Below are 15129 nucleotides of genomic sequence, written 5' to 3'. Positions count from 1 at the left end.
TATGGGAGTTGGAGTAGTATCGACCCGACTTTATCTTCTAACTATTATCATTGCACATATTAAAAAAATGTTCACTGGGTTTCATTAAGGTGTCTCACATGTTTGAAAAGTCTGGTAATGGTATCAAGTTTTAGCCCAATTGTATCTATTTTAGGCACAAAGATATACTGTTATGAGAAAACATCTTCTGTAATTACCATTAAGATAACTCAAATATTTACCGTTAATATAGCATAAAGTCACCTGGAAGTTCGAAAATCATTATATTAGCTACTAGCTGACCCCGCAGCCGTTGTCCTGCGTGAAATTATGTGTTTTGAAATGAAAAGACAAAAATTCATATTGTATTGATAATTATTTATTTGCTATTTGTCTACATTTTTCTTCCACGTAACACAGCTTGATAAACAAAATTTTTTGGTTTCTGTTCCGGTGCGTATATGTACAGAGAAGATGGTTTTCCAACTCTTGAGCACGCCACGTATATCTGGCCATGTGAAAAACATAACATTTCCATATGTATGTCATTTCAAATTCAATTTTCACTGGACACGGAATACTTTTGAAATGAAATGGCAAATGGTTACAACTCAAAAGAAATCCGGAGAATCAAGCATTCTGCCCCTTATATTTGATAGATGTGTCACAATCAGATTGCGATGATGCGGTGGCATACCAGGCCTCTCCAAAGAATTTAGAAATTCCACTGGTAATTCACGGTGTCGTCTTCATTGTCAAGACGATCGATCGATTTGTATGACCGCGAGTCTTCTGGAATTTGACTTTGAATTTTTCAGTTTAAGTCAACAACATCGGTATTTATGGCAGCTAACATTGCGCGTGCACTCGATACGTACGATAATTTGGCCAATGTTCGTATAAACATTCCTGATGAGTTCATCTTTCATGAATTGATAAACGACATATGGAATTGACACCAAACCACGGGAAGTATCAACCAATATTGACCCATTTCCAATTCTTAGCGTATGCGATGTAAAATGTCTTCGGCAATATAATTTTTGGTTGTATTCTATAACTGACGCGGATTTGAGGGCTGATCATCGCGAAAAGTGTGCGACTACAGTGGCCTTCGAAGTATTTATCGCATCGTCCATCGTTTGATTCCAGTGATTATCTTCTTCTTCTTAATTGGCGTAGACACCGCTTATGCGATTATAGCCGAGTCAACAACAGCGCGCCAGTCGTTTCTTCTTTTCGCTACGTGGCGCCAATTGGATATTCCAAGCGAGGCCAGGTCCTTCTCCACTTGGTCCTTCCACCGGAGTGGAGGTCTTCCTCTTCCTCTGCTTCCCGCGGCGGGTACTGCGACGAATACTTTCAGAGCTGGAGTGTTTTCGTCCATCCGGACAACATGACCTAGCCAGCGTAGCCGCTGTCTTTTAATTCGCTGAACTATGTCAATGTCGTCGTATATCTCGTACAGCTCATCGTTCCATCGAATGCGATATTCGCCGTGGCCAACGCGCAAAGGACCATAAATCTTTCGCAGAACTTTTCTCTCGAAAACTCGCAACGTCGACTCATCTGTTGTTGACATCGTCCAGGCCTCTGCACCATATAGCAGGACGGGAATTATGAGTGACTTATAGAGTTTGGTTTTTGTTTGTCGAGAGAGGACTTTGCTTCTCAATTGCCTACTTAGTCCGAAGTAGCACCTGTTGGCAAGAGTTATCCTGCGTTGGATTTCTAGGCTGACGTTGTTGGTGGTGTTTACGCTGGTTCCAAGATAGACGAAATTATCTACAACTTCAAAGTTATGACTGTCAACAGTGACGTGAGTGCCAAGTCGCGAGTGCGACGACTGTTTGTTTGATGACAGGAGATATTTCGTCTTGCCCTCGTTCACTGCCAGACCCATTTCTTTTGCTTCCTTGTCCAGTCTGGAGAAAGCAGAACTAACGGCGCGGGTGTTGAGGCCTATGATATCAATATCATCGGCATACGCCAGCAGTTGTACACTCTTATAGAAGATGGTACCTTCTCTGTTGAGTTCTGCAGCTCGAACTATTTTCTCCAGAAGCAGGTTGAAAAAGTCGCACGATAGGGAATCACCTTGTCTGAAACCTCGTTTGGTATCGAACGGCTCGGAGAGGTCCTTCCCGATCCTGACGGAGCTTTTCGTGTTGCTCAACGTCAGTGTACACAGCCGTATTAGTTTTGCGGGGATACCAAATTCAGACATCGCGGCATAAAGGCAGCTCCTTTTCGTGCTGTCAAAAGCAGCTTTGAAATCGACGAATAGGTGGTGAGTGTCGATTCTCCTTTCACGGGTCTTTTCCAAGATTTGGCGCATGGTGAATATCTGGTCGGTTGTTGATTTACCAGGTCTGAAGCCACACTGATAAGGTCCAATCAGTTTCTTGACGGTGGGCTTTAATCTTTCACACAATACGCTCGTCAGAACCTTATATGCGATGTTGAGGAGGCTTATCCCACGGTAGTTGGCGCAGATTGTGGGGTCTCCTTTTTTATGGATTGGGCAGAGCACACTTAGATTCCAATCGTTGGGCATGCTTTCGTCCGACCATATTTTACAAAGAAGTTGATGCATGCTCCTTATCAGTTCTTCGCCGCCGTGTTTGAATAGCTCGGCCGGCAATCCATCGGCCCCTGCCGCTTTGTTGTTTTTCAGGCGGGCAATTGCTATTCGAACTTCTTCATGATCGGGCAATGGAACGTCTGCTCCATCGTCATCGATTGGGGAATCGGGTTCGCCTTCTCCCGGTGTTGTGCTATCACTGCCATTCAGCAGGTTGGAGAAGTGTTCCCTCCATAATTTAAGTATGTTCTGGGCATCGGTAACTAGATCACCTTGGGGGGTTCTACAGGAGTATGCTCCGGTCTTGAAACCTTCTGTAAGCCGCCTCATCTTTTCGTAGAATTTTCGAGCATTACCCCTGTCGGCCAGCTTATCGAGCTGTTCGTACTCACGCATTTCGGCCTCTTTCTTCTTCTGTCTGCAAATGCGTCTCGCTTCCCTCTTCAACTCTCGGTATCTATCCCATCCCGCACGTGTTGTGGTCGATCGTAACGTTGCGAGGTAGGCAGCCTGTTTTCTCTCCGCTGCGACACGGCACTCCTCGTCGTACCAGCTGTTCTTTTGCACTTTCCGAAAACCAATGGTTTCGGTTGCAGCTGTACGTAAAGAGTTTGAAATGCCGTCCCACAGTTCCCTTATACCGAGTTGTTGACGAGTGCTCTCAGAGAGCAGGAGTGCAAGCCGAGTAGAGAATCGTTCGGCTGTATGTTGTGATTGCAGCTTCTCGACGTCGAACCTTCCTTGTGTTTGTTGGCGTGCGTTTGTTGCTGCACAGAGGCGGGTGCGAATCTTAGCTGCAACAAGATAGTGGTCCGAGTCGATGTTAGGACCTCGGAGCGCACGCACATCTAAAACACTGGAGACGTGTCTTCCGTCTATCACAACATGATCGATCTGGTTGGTAGTTTTTCGATCCGGAGACAGCCAGGTAGCTTGCTGTATCTTCTTATGCTGGAATCTAGTACTACAGATAACCATATTTCGGGCCCCGGCGAAGTCGATCAGCCTCAACCCATTTGGGGAAGTTTCGTCGTGGAGGCTGAATTTACCGACCGTAGTACCAAAGATACCTTCTTTGCCCACCCTGGCGTTGAAGTCGCCAAGCACGATTTTTACATCGTGACGGGGGCATCTCACATAAGTGCGCTCCAAGCACTCATAAAAGGCATCTTTGGTCACATCGTCCTTCTCTTCCGTCGGGGCGTGGGCGCAAATCAGCGATATGTTGAAGAACCTCGCTTTGATGCGGATTGTGGCTAGACGTTCATTCACCGGAGTGAATGATAGTACTCGGCGACGGAGTCTCTCTCCCACCACGAATCCCACACCAAACCTGCGCTCCTTTATATGGCCACTGTAGTAAATGTCACAAGGACCTACTCGTCTCTGTCCTTGTCCCGTCCATCGCATTTCTTGGACGGCGGTGATGTCAGCCTTTGTTTTCTCGAGGACATCAACCAGATGGGCAGCGGCACCTTCCCAATTAAGGGACCGGACATTCCAGGTGCATGCCCTCAATTCGTAGTCCTTATTTCGTTTGCCATGGTCGTCATCAAAAGGGGGGTCTCTCATCCGAGGCTGGTTATGACTATTCACTGGGGGTGTTTTTTTACGTGGCGGGTCCCAAACCCAGCGCACAACCCTATGCAGGGGATGCTTCGCCTTCTCACGTTAGCTCGCCTTCAAATGGATGTTATTAGGCTACCCAGAGGATAATTGGTCAAAGACCGGAAGTCGTGAGCTGCTTGAGTCACATGTAAAAGAATCGTTTCTGGCCACTCCCAAGTGAATGGCAATCAGAGAACTTTCCTCACTTGCGTGAACTTCTACACATGACTCCATCCTCCATCCAGTGATTATCATGTTCTAGAAATTGTAATTGCTGGCATGCTTCTCAAAAAGTTGCACACACCGTACCATTCACAGAATGCAGTGACTAAAATGAATTTGAACCCCGTACATTAATTAATAGCAAACGAAGGTAGAGCAATCGTCGTTTTTCGGGTGGATTGTGTAAGTTCGTCCTAATGCATCAGTTGAGAACACACCTGGATGTCAATCTACCTATTGGCCTTGCTTTCTGCCTAAATATTTCTTCGACGATGCATTCTATGTATAATATCAAGGCATTTCCGAATAGAGCAAGTTCTCGCAAACGGTTCACTGACGAAAGTTGAGAAAAAACTCGTAAATGTTAATTTTGTTGCTGGCGGTGTTTCCACTGGCTATACTGTATTCTCTGGGTTGAAATAGACTCTTTGGTCATTTTCCAAACTAACTACGAGACGCACAACAGTCAGAAAACGTTCATGAATTGCAAAAGTAAATATCCTACAAAGCGCTTTATTGCATTTCACGTATCGACCTCGTTCCAAATCAATAACCGCCATGATGCTTCCTTTGGTGTCGTACTTACAAATGTATTTTGTTTCACCAAACTGCAATACGCAACATTGACATGACACTTGAATGTGAATTAGACAACAGTGACGAATATGGTACGATCCATTTGTTCTCAACTTCGATGTGTTGTTAACTTCGATATTCACGCCTCTAAATTGAATGCTAACTGTTCTGCCATTGTCATCTGGTGAGCGACGCCGATACAGTGGATCTTTCTCTGCATCAAAAATTTCCGCAGAAATGAGTTCATTAATTTGATCTGGTGTCACAACCATCCACCATCCAAAGAAGAATGTGTGCGTGCGCCATACCTCTATTTTGCCACTCAACAGAGTATATCTAGCATCTAACAGCACCACATATACGTTGCTTCAAAAGAAAGTCCATCAAACATCGTAACTGTTGTTTGAAAAGTCGTGCTGTAACATCGTGACGATCGCTTGCTGATTGACCGCGATCCATAATTCCGCACGTTGTCATCCCATCTTGGGAGTACTTCTTGCTTTGCCTTGCCTTGGGCTGCCATACGTTGATGGCAAAAAGAACGCCGACCGATATTATGGCGACCTCTTCGTGGCTTCGTATCAAATTTTAATCTGCAATTGAAACATGTGACACACATAATGTTTTCACTGAATAATTTTCAAAAATGTCTCTTTTGAATGACCGGAATAAAAAAGCAAGCAACCGAGGTTTAGCGAATCAAATAATTTACAAATCAAAATATTGAGAAACAGAACAAACAAATATTAAAAAAAAAATTGTATAAAAAAGTTACTTTTTGGAATTATCCAATTTTCCGACTTTTCCTCGTGAAAACCATATGGTTTTTTTATTTCCAAACTTTCCCTGATCCACAAAGAATAACCTCTGAAAATTTCATCAAGATTGGTGTTGCCGTTCTCTTAGCGTTACTAACCAACAAACATTCATTCGTCAGGGCTGTTTTTAAGGGTTTTCTGGCAATTATTCGAAATTTTCTTGCCGTAAAAATCATTGAACCTCAGCGAACATTTAAAAAAAAGAATGGACCAAATTGGTGTAGGCGTTATTGAGTTATGCGCTTAGCAACACATTTTGCGATTTATTTTTATTTATAAGATATATAACTCATACACAGATCGACACATTTGATATAAGGTTTAAGGAAAAAGTAAGGCATTATACATATTTTGGGTAATGTCGATCCGATTTTTTCTGTTTTTGCCCATATTTCAAAATATTAACATGTCACATACTAACAAATTTTCCCTGAGATTTATTAGGGTACCCTCTATACAATCACCAATGGAGTAAAGTCATCTTCTATGTTTGTTTATGGGAGCTAAGGGAAGTATTGACCCATTTTTGGCACACAGACTTGTTATTATCAGGAAAGAATTTTCTCTGAACTTTAAATATAGATCTCTTCAACAGTTTTTGTTGGTTTTGGTCTACTTTTTATTATTTCATCTCATCATATCAATTTCTTCTTTATTTGTTCTCTGAAAAGGAAAGAACCAGATGGAATTTAAAATAGTGTAATATGGGAAGTAATCGTGGTTGCAGTTCGCTTTCGACAATTTTCGCTCTGCTCCATAGAAATGTAAAAAAATGTCACTTACCAAATTTAGTTAAAACCGGTCGAGCGGGTCCCGAGATATGTGATTTCACCTAAAAGTGAACGGTGCCATATCCATGGTCCTGTTTTAATACCGGCTCCTATCAAGCCTTCATATACTCGTACCATCTTTGGTGTAAAAATGTACTACTGTAATACAATTGAAAGGTGAATTTTTAATTTATACTTCGCGTGTTTTTCAAATCGGAAAGTTGGTAGTACTGTTATTGACATCTATGCTAATTTTCACGTCAAAATATTCATTAGTATTTGAGAGATGCGTCCTTTTGTGAGGCCGTAAAAGTTAAAAGATTTTTACTATGTCTGAATTTATTGAACAAAGAAGAAGACTTATTATTCGCGATCGTTTCGTCACATTTTCAACTAATATCGTGCCGCAACCTCCGCATTCGCCTTATTTACCTTCGCGTAACTTCTGGCTAATCAGCAAATTAACATGACCACTCCGAGGACACTGTTTTGACTGCATAAAAGCTGAATCGAAGAAGGCTCTGATGTTCCTCACGAACGAGGATTTTTCGAAGTGCTATGATTGGAAAATTCTTTGGCATAAGTGTATTGCAGCCGGAGAGTATTATTTTGAAGGAGATGAAATGGAAAGGTGAATTTTAAATTTGATTATAGTAGTATGTCTCTGTCGCGTTTAGTTATTGAGTTATTGCCCTTCTAGTATTATTTAACGGTACCGTTATATGTGGAGTGAACGAGCTCATCTTTCGGTTTCATCCATTTTTACAGTGTTCCTGGGCGAATGTGATTGTTGTAGTTAAAGTAGTTGGACGATAGGCATAGTACCGCCCACTTTTTGGTAAAATCACATATCTCGATATCAGTCCAACCGATTTTGACTAGATTTAGTACCCGAGATTACTTTTATATTCCTATAAAACAGTGTGATAATGGGTGAAATCGGACTACAACCACGCATACATTCCATATAACTAATTTTTAAATTCCATTTAATTCTATTACTTTCTAGTAGAAAAACAAGAATTTATTATTGTAACTGGATTAAAAGTTTGCAATAACTTCCATTAAAGTATGCCATCGTATGACCAAAAATTATCAAAATCCAACTATTACTGTTCAAACCTCTAGGTACCGAATATGTGGACCCAAGTATCTATAGTTGACTTTTGATCGAACAAATCGATATACAATTTAAATTCAGAGAGAATTCTTTCCCGGCAATAGTTATTCTGTATATCAAAAATAGGTTAAACCGGGTCAATACTTCCCTGAGCCCCCATATATCTTATATAAAGATTTTCGAACTTCCAGGTGACTTTAAGCTGAATATATCGACCAATACTTATTTGAGTCACCTCAATGGAAATTACAAAACATATTTTCTCATAACAGTACATCTTTGTGCCTAACAATACAAGTTAGTTATCTATAATTGGGTTAAAACTAGATCTAGCTTCCATATAACAATTACCAGGATTTTGGAACATGTTTTCGTTGTTCTATCAAATCTCATGCCGAATTTTTATGTATATACAAGGAGCTTTCCAAAGTAAACAGAACTTTTTGAATCTAGCGCTCCCTGGTGGCGCCATCTATATGTCGACTGGTGCGTTAGAATCTGCTGTCTTTATCGATTGCCCAGTGAGAATTTCATGATATTTCATAGATTGGAAGTGAAGATATTGCGTTTTAAGTGCATCATTGGTTGTAATGTGTACAATGTATATGAAAGTTTCATAAAATATTTTTTTTTTTATAAATTAACACGACCACGCTCTTACTTGACAGACTGTATATGTCGACTGGTGCGTTAGAATCTGCTATCTTTATCGATTGTCCAGTGACACTCCATTGATTGAACATCTTAAAACCATCGATTTATCGCATTTTGACCGAACATTTGGGCCATATTCGACGTGTTGGGCCCGATCTCATCGATCGATGCTTGTGACCGATTATTTGAACAAAAGTGATATTTTAACCATTAACCAATCCCCGTATTCACCTGATATGCGCGACATTTCCTTTTCGGAAAAATGAATTTGCTCATGAAAGGAAAGCATTATGCACACATAGAGGCCATTCAAAAGGCTTGCACCGGCATACTGGCGGTCATACCGGCCAACGAGCTAAAACACTCGTTCGACATGCTTTTCGACCGTGCAAAAAGCTGTATTGAAGCAGAATTACAATATTTTGAAAAAAAAATAAATTGATTATGTCGAAAAAACCATATGTTCTTTTTTTTTAAGTCCTGCTTATTTTGGAACGGTCCTTGTATAAAATTGCTTTAATTCCAATTCTTTGGTTGACGTTGTGCAGCTTAAGGCTGGCTTTGATTCTTGCAAATTGCAAGAGGATAAAATTTATTATTTGTTTTGTTTTATTTTTATTTTTTATTTTTGCACTATCTATCAACTTATTGATTCTTTTGTCAGTGTCTTTCAGTTTCATTAACACTGAAAAAAGTTACAAACATAGAGCTTAAGCTAATAAAAGCGGTATAAAATACAGATATTTGGCCTTGAAAAGTTATAGTCCGATTATCGCAAGTTCTGTAGCTTTCAACACTGCCGTTTTATGGAAAGTGGGCATAATTTGATTTTACCCATTTTCTTAGAATATGATGAAATGCCTGCCTTTAAAAAAATTCTTTCCAAAACTTTCCCTTTTTACAGCTATCTACTGTATTGAATTACTGTTCGATATTGGACAGAATCACACAGTTTCATACTACTTCTTCTATATGTAACATTTTGTTTTATGTCCAAGAAGTTCAAACGTACATACAATAATATCAACTTTATTAACTCAAACGATTTATTTGTGGTAAAAATTCGACAGAAAAGGTTAAATTTAATATATAGTAGCACTGAATATATGAGAAAAACATCAAACGAAGGTTGAAAATCACTTGATTAGCAATAATAGGTTTAGACCAAAGGTCTGACCAGTTTCATTCCTATTCACCGCTAAATCACATTTTTTTCTACTCTAGAATTTTGAAAATATCGATTTTTTTTCATATATTTAAAGTTTAGACCCTTAAGAACATATCCTCCAAAGGATTTTTAAAAATTAAAATTATTTTAAGAGCTATAGTTACTTTAGTGCCGCAGTACCCAGCCCGGTTTGGTTTGACTCACTTTTTTAAACGCGTTTTTCTCGAAACTACTTTTTTCCACAAGGTACCGGCATTATCTCAAGTTCTATACAACCGATTTACTTGAAATTTTGTGTGAACCTTCTTTATATAATCCTTTATCGCTCCTACCAGCATCGTGTCAAAATTTTTGTTTTTAATATTAAAAAAAATTCAGGAATTTCAAAAAAAAGCGGCAGTCGCCATTTTTCAAAACAAATTTTTTTCGTGTTCCCTGAGGTAAGGACTATAACAGCATCCTTACTGATTAAGAATTGTTTTTTTCAGACCACCAGGAGAGTCAGGATCAATGTCAACAGGATGCGCCATTTTCTTAACACCTGTCTCTCCCCCCTCTAATCATTTTAATTTTTAATATTCTTTTGTAAATTTTTTTCCGTATTCTTAAGATATCAATAAAAACACCATAAAAAAATTCATAGTAAAAATATTTTTTTTTTTTTAATAAAATTCAAAAATCTGCCCAAAATTTGATTTCTAGACTAGAATACCCCCTTAAGAAAACTCTACCAGTTAACTTGATTAACATACCACGCATATTGACCCAAAAAGCAGATCAAGTAAGGAGGTAAGTTGGAAATTACGCTATTGGGTATATTATGATTAGGGGAAGATTTTGACTGATCGTTGTAACGTTTGGATTACTAGTTTTTCATTGATACAACGCTGAATATTCTCTTTAAAGCACGTGTGGTTTTGAACTTGTTGCTATAGACCTTTGATTTTAAATAACCTCATGAAAAGAATTCTAATTCTGTTAAGTCACACGATTTTGATAACCAAAACGAGAGTACACGACCTGGACATGGCTCATGCAGTAATTAAAGTGTTTTACGCGCTGTATGGCATGTGGGTTGTATGACATGTGCCACAATCTTGTTAAAACCACATATGAGCTACATCAATATCGTTCAGTTCCATCAAAAAGAACTGGGGTATCATGTCGCGATATCGAGCACCAGTAACAGTCACTGCTTGTCCATCCTCATTTTCAAAATCCTATGGTCTAATTATGCCTCCAGTCCAAAATCCACACAAAACAGTTATACGTTGTGGATGCATTTGTTTTTCGAGAATCACATGTGGGTTCCCAAAACCCCAAAAGCGGCAATTTCGCGATTAAAAAACCCAACAAGGTGAAAATATGCTTTAACGCCTGGGATGATTTTGCTCGAAAAATCCGCATACAAACATTCATCATCTTTGAAATATTCGTGAATAATGAAGACACATTGTTATATCGTGCAACGCTAAATTTTTACTAAGCCTATTTGTCAGCTGTCGATTTAGTTTTTTAGGATTGTCAATACTTAAAATTTAAATATTGCCCTAACGTTGGGATTACCATTGGAAGCTTCTTTTAATATCGTTTTTTATAAATTTTTGGTCTCACAGCAAACTATTAACGGCAACAGATGTGCGAAAACTTTCAATCAGAAACTCACATACTGGCCAATATAAAGCATAAGATCAACCGGATGTTTGTAACATCTTATATTATATTAGGTATATTGGAGCAAGAGAAAGTATTCACCCGATTTTATTAATTTTATACACAAGGAGGGCAAGACGAAATATATCCTGTCATCAAACAAATAGTTGTCGCACTTACGACTTGTTTCCCACGTCACTGCTGACAGACATAACTTTGAAGTCGTAGATAGTTTCATCTGCTTGCAACCAGTATTAACACCAACAATAATGGCAGCCTCGAAATCCAACGGAGAATAACTCTTGCCAACAGGTGCTACTTCGGACTGAGTAAGTAATTGTGAAGTAAAGAGAACAAAAACATAACTTTATATAACTTTATAAGTCACTCATAATTCCCGTTCTGCTATATGGTGCAGAGGCTTGGACGATGACATCAACTGATGAGTCGACGTTGAGAGTTTTCGAGGGAAAAGTTCTACAAAAGATTTATGGCCCTTTGCGCATTGCCCACGGCGAACATTGCATTCGATGGAACGATAAGCTGTATGAGATATACGACGACATTCACATAGTTCAGCGAATTAGGAGACAGCGGATACGCTGGCTAAGTCATGTTGTCCGGATGGACGAAAAGACTCCAGCTCTGAAAGTATTCGACGCAGTACTCGCCGCGGGAAGCAGAGGAAAAGGAAGACCTCCACTCCGTTGGAATGACCAAGTGGAGAAGGACCTGGCCTCGCTTGGAATATCCAATTGGCGCCACGTAGCGAAAAGAAGAAACGACTGGCGCGCTGTTGTTGACTCGGCTATAATCGCATAAGCGGTGTCTACGCCAATTAAGAAGAAGAAGAAAGTTACTAAGCTTATCGGGGAATCGCTTGATTCAGCAACAGGTACTCAACTATTATCGTTAGTCGACAATTTCTCAAAGAAAACTTCAGCAGATTTAACATTAAAACATGTCTTCGATCAAAAGTAAAGCCCCATTATGTGTCTTTTTATTCATTTTAAGATCGTCATTTCTAAAGAGGATTTGAATTTGATGCAAAATATCTTCAGAAGTCGAATTGTACTGACTTTTAACTAAAAGGATACGAAGTACCCTATGTCCGTACTCTGGTTCTAAGCTACCTTCCCACCAATTTTCAACCAAATCGGTTCAGCCGTTGTTGAGTTATATATGGTGTAACTAACACGACTTTCTTTTATATATGTACTAGAGGACCCGTCCATGCTTCAGTGTGGCTGATACATAGATAATACTACTACTACCATCTATATGATTTCTATTAGCTGCATTATAACTATTAGTTAATGAGATATAGGATTTTTGTGAAGCAACTTGTGTTAGTTTACAAAAAAAATGGACCATAAAGCATTTCGAGTGTTAATAAAGCATTGCTTTTTGGGGGAAAATACTGTTGAACTCTGGCTCAGGGAAATCGGCCGTTGAAAAGATATTTGCTAAGCTGAAAACAGGCGAAATGAGCACTGAGGACAATGATGCTCAAAAGAGGCGAAAGCTCTGTGCAAAGTGGGTGCCTCGAAAGTTTACAATCCAACAAAAACAACGAATTACTGATTCTGAGAAGTGTTTGAGTGCGCTTTAATCGGAATAAAACCGTATTTTTGCGAAAAAAAAAAAAAACAAAAATAAAACAAAATAAACAAATATTAAAAAAAGTGCATTTAGTGCAAACGTTAGGCAATAACGCCGAAAGTGCAAATCAAAAATTAAAAAGCACAATCTGTTTATAAACAAAAAAACAAATAATAAGTGTGAAATAAAACAAAAAAAAAAAAAGGCATGAGCGCAGCGCAGCCCCACCAACAAGGCCGTAGGCATTCTCTGAATGCCTACTTCAGCTTTGTCGAGCCTGCGAGTTCAGCTCCTACCAACAAACAGGGCAACGGTGAGAAGGATGAGTCATCGCAGCGACCAACTGAGTAGCACCATAAGCAGAGCTTACAAAAAACTAAAGCAGGAGAGAACGGCAGTCAACAACGACCAGCAGCAAACATGATCACACCAACTAAACAGGTACCAGCAAGTACGCAGGCAGCGAAGAACAACATTAAGCAAGGTAAAAATGTACCAATAAAAAAAGGCCAGTCTGTACAAACTGGCATTGACCGCTACATTAACATAAAAAGAAAACTAAGTCCTTCAAAGTCAGCGGTCAATCCCTAGAAATTTCAAGGCGGTACACCAATTAAGAATAAACCGGAAGTTTTAAATGGCATTAGGTTTGCCTTACTAAGCAATGGAACAGACGACGATGCCAAGGGTACCACCACAGTCGTTAATGCCAAACCACCTCCAATATATTTGCGCGAACGTAGCAGTAATGCTCTCGTTGCTGAAATAAGTAAAATTGTAGGTACTAACAATTTCCATATAGTTCCTTTGAAAAAAGGCAATATAGATGAAACAAAAATTCAGTCCTACACTGAAAAAGTTTTATGGACATAGTTACATTTTTGTCAAATAAAAACAAAAATTATTATTCGTATCAACTAAAGAGCTCTAAGGGCCTAGTATTTGTAATCAAGGGTATAGAGTCCGCCGTAGACTCTAGTGAAGTCAATGAAGCATTGGAAGAATGTGGTTTTGGAATTAAAACAGTTGTAAATACATTTAATAGAAACAAAATACCACAGCCATTGTTTAAAATTGAATTGTTGCCGAATTCGAATCAACTTAAAAAAAATGAGACCCATCCCATTTATAATTTGAAATATTTGCTGCATCGTAGAGTAACTGTGGAAGAACCAAATAAAAGAAACGTTCCGGTACACTGTACCAACTGCCAAGAATATGGGCATACTAAATCATACTGCACTCTACGCAGTGTTTGTTGGTATGTGGTGATTTACATCCCACTTCTAAATGCACCCTTAAGAAAGAAGAGTTAAATAAAAAATGAAGCAATTGCGGAGGGAATCACACTGCTAACTACAGAGGTTGCCCTGTATATAAAGACCTGAAATCTAAGTTGTCACAGGGAATTCAAGCACGTCGTAACCAAATGTTACAAACGCCCCGTAATGAAATTATAGCAACCTCAGAAAAAAGTACAAATCCTATTACTTCTAACAATAATAATATGCAAGGAAGCTATGCAAATGTGGTGAAAGGCAACACTGTGCAAATGCAACTGCCGCAAAATCCTCCAAATGGAGGTATTGAAACTATGATTATAAATCTTACACAGTGTATGACACAATTTATGTCTACCATGCAAAACATGATCCAAGATTTAATAAAATCACAAAATCAAATGCTGCAAAATTTATTAAGTAAAAAATGAGCTTACTAAATATCTGTATATAGAATGCTAACGGTGTTAACCAACATAAATTAGAGATTATCAGATTTCTGTCTGAAAAGAATATAGATGTAATGCTTATTTCAGAAACTCATCTAACAAATAAAAATAATTTCAACATACCGGGTTTAGACTATATGTTACAAATCATCGGGATGGAAAAGCGCATGGTGGCACGGCAATGTTGATCAGAAATCGTTTAAACCACTATGCTCTAGAATCTTATGCTACACCACAGTTACAAGCTACAACAATATCACTAAAAATTCGAGGTTGTGACTTAAACCTTACGGCTATATACAGTCCACCTCGCTTTAAAATTACAGATTGCGAATTTGAAGACTTTTTTGGAACGCTTGGTCAACGATATCTAGCAGGTGAACATTACACCGCAAAACACACGTACTGGATCTCACGTCTTATTAATCCGAAAGGACGACAGCTGTATCAAACTGTTATAAATAGGCACAATAACCTTTAAATAATATCTCCTGGTAAGCCGACATATTGGCCTAGTGATCGGAAGAAAATACCAGATATAATTGATTTTGCTGTAATCGAAAATATAGATAAATCGCACATAACAGCAGATACATGGACTGATCTATCTTCTGATCACTCTCCGGTACTAATAAAATTATGTGAA

The sequence above is a fragment of the Bactrocera dorsalis genome, chromosome 6 (genome assembly GCF_023373825.1).
Source record: "Bactrocera dorsalis isolate Fly_Bdor chromosome 6, ASM2337382v1, whole genome shotgun sequence".
NCBI lineage: Eukaryota > Metazoa > Arthropoda > Insecta > Diptera > Tephritidae > Bactrocera > Bactrocera dorsalis.
This window is presented reverse-complemented; position numbering follows the sequence as displayed.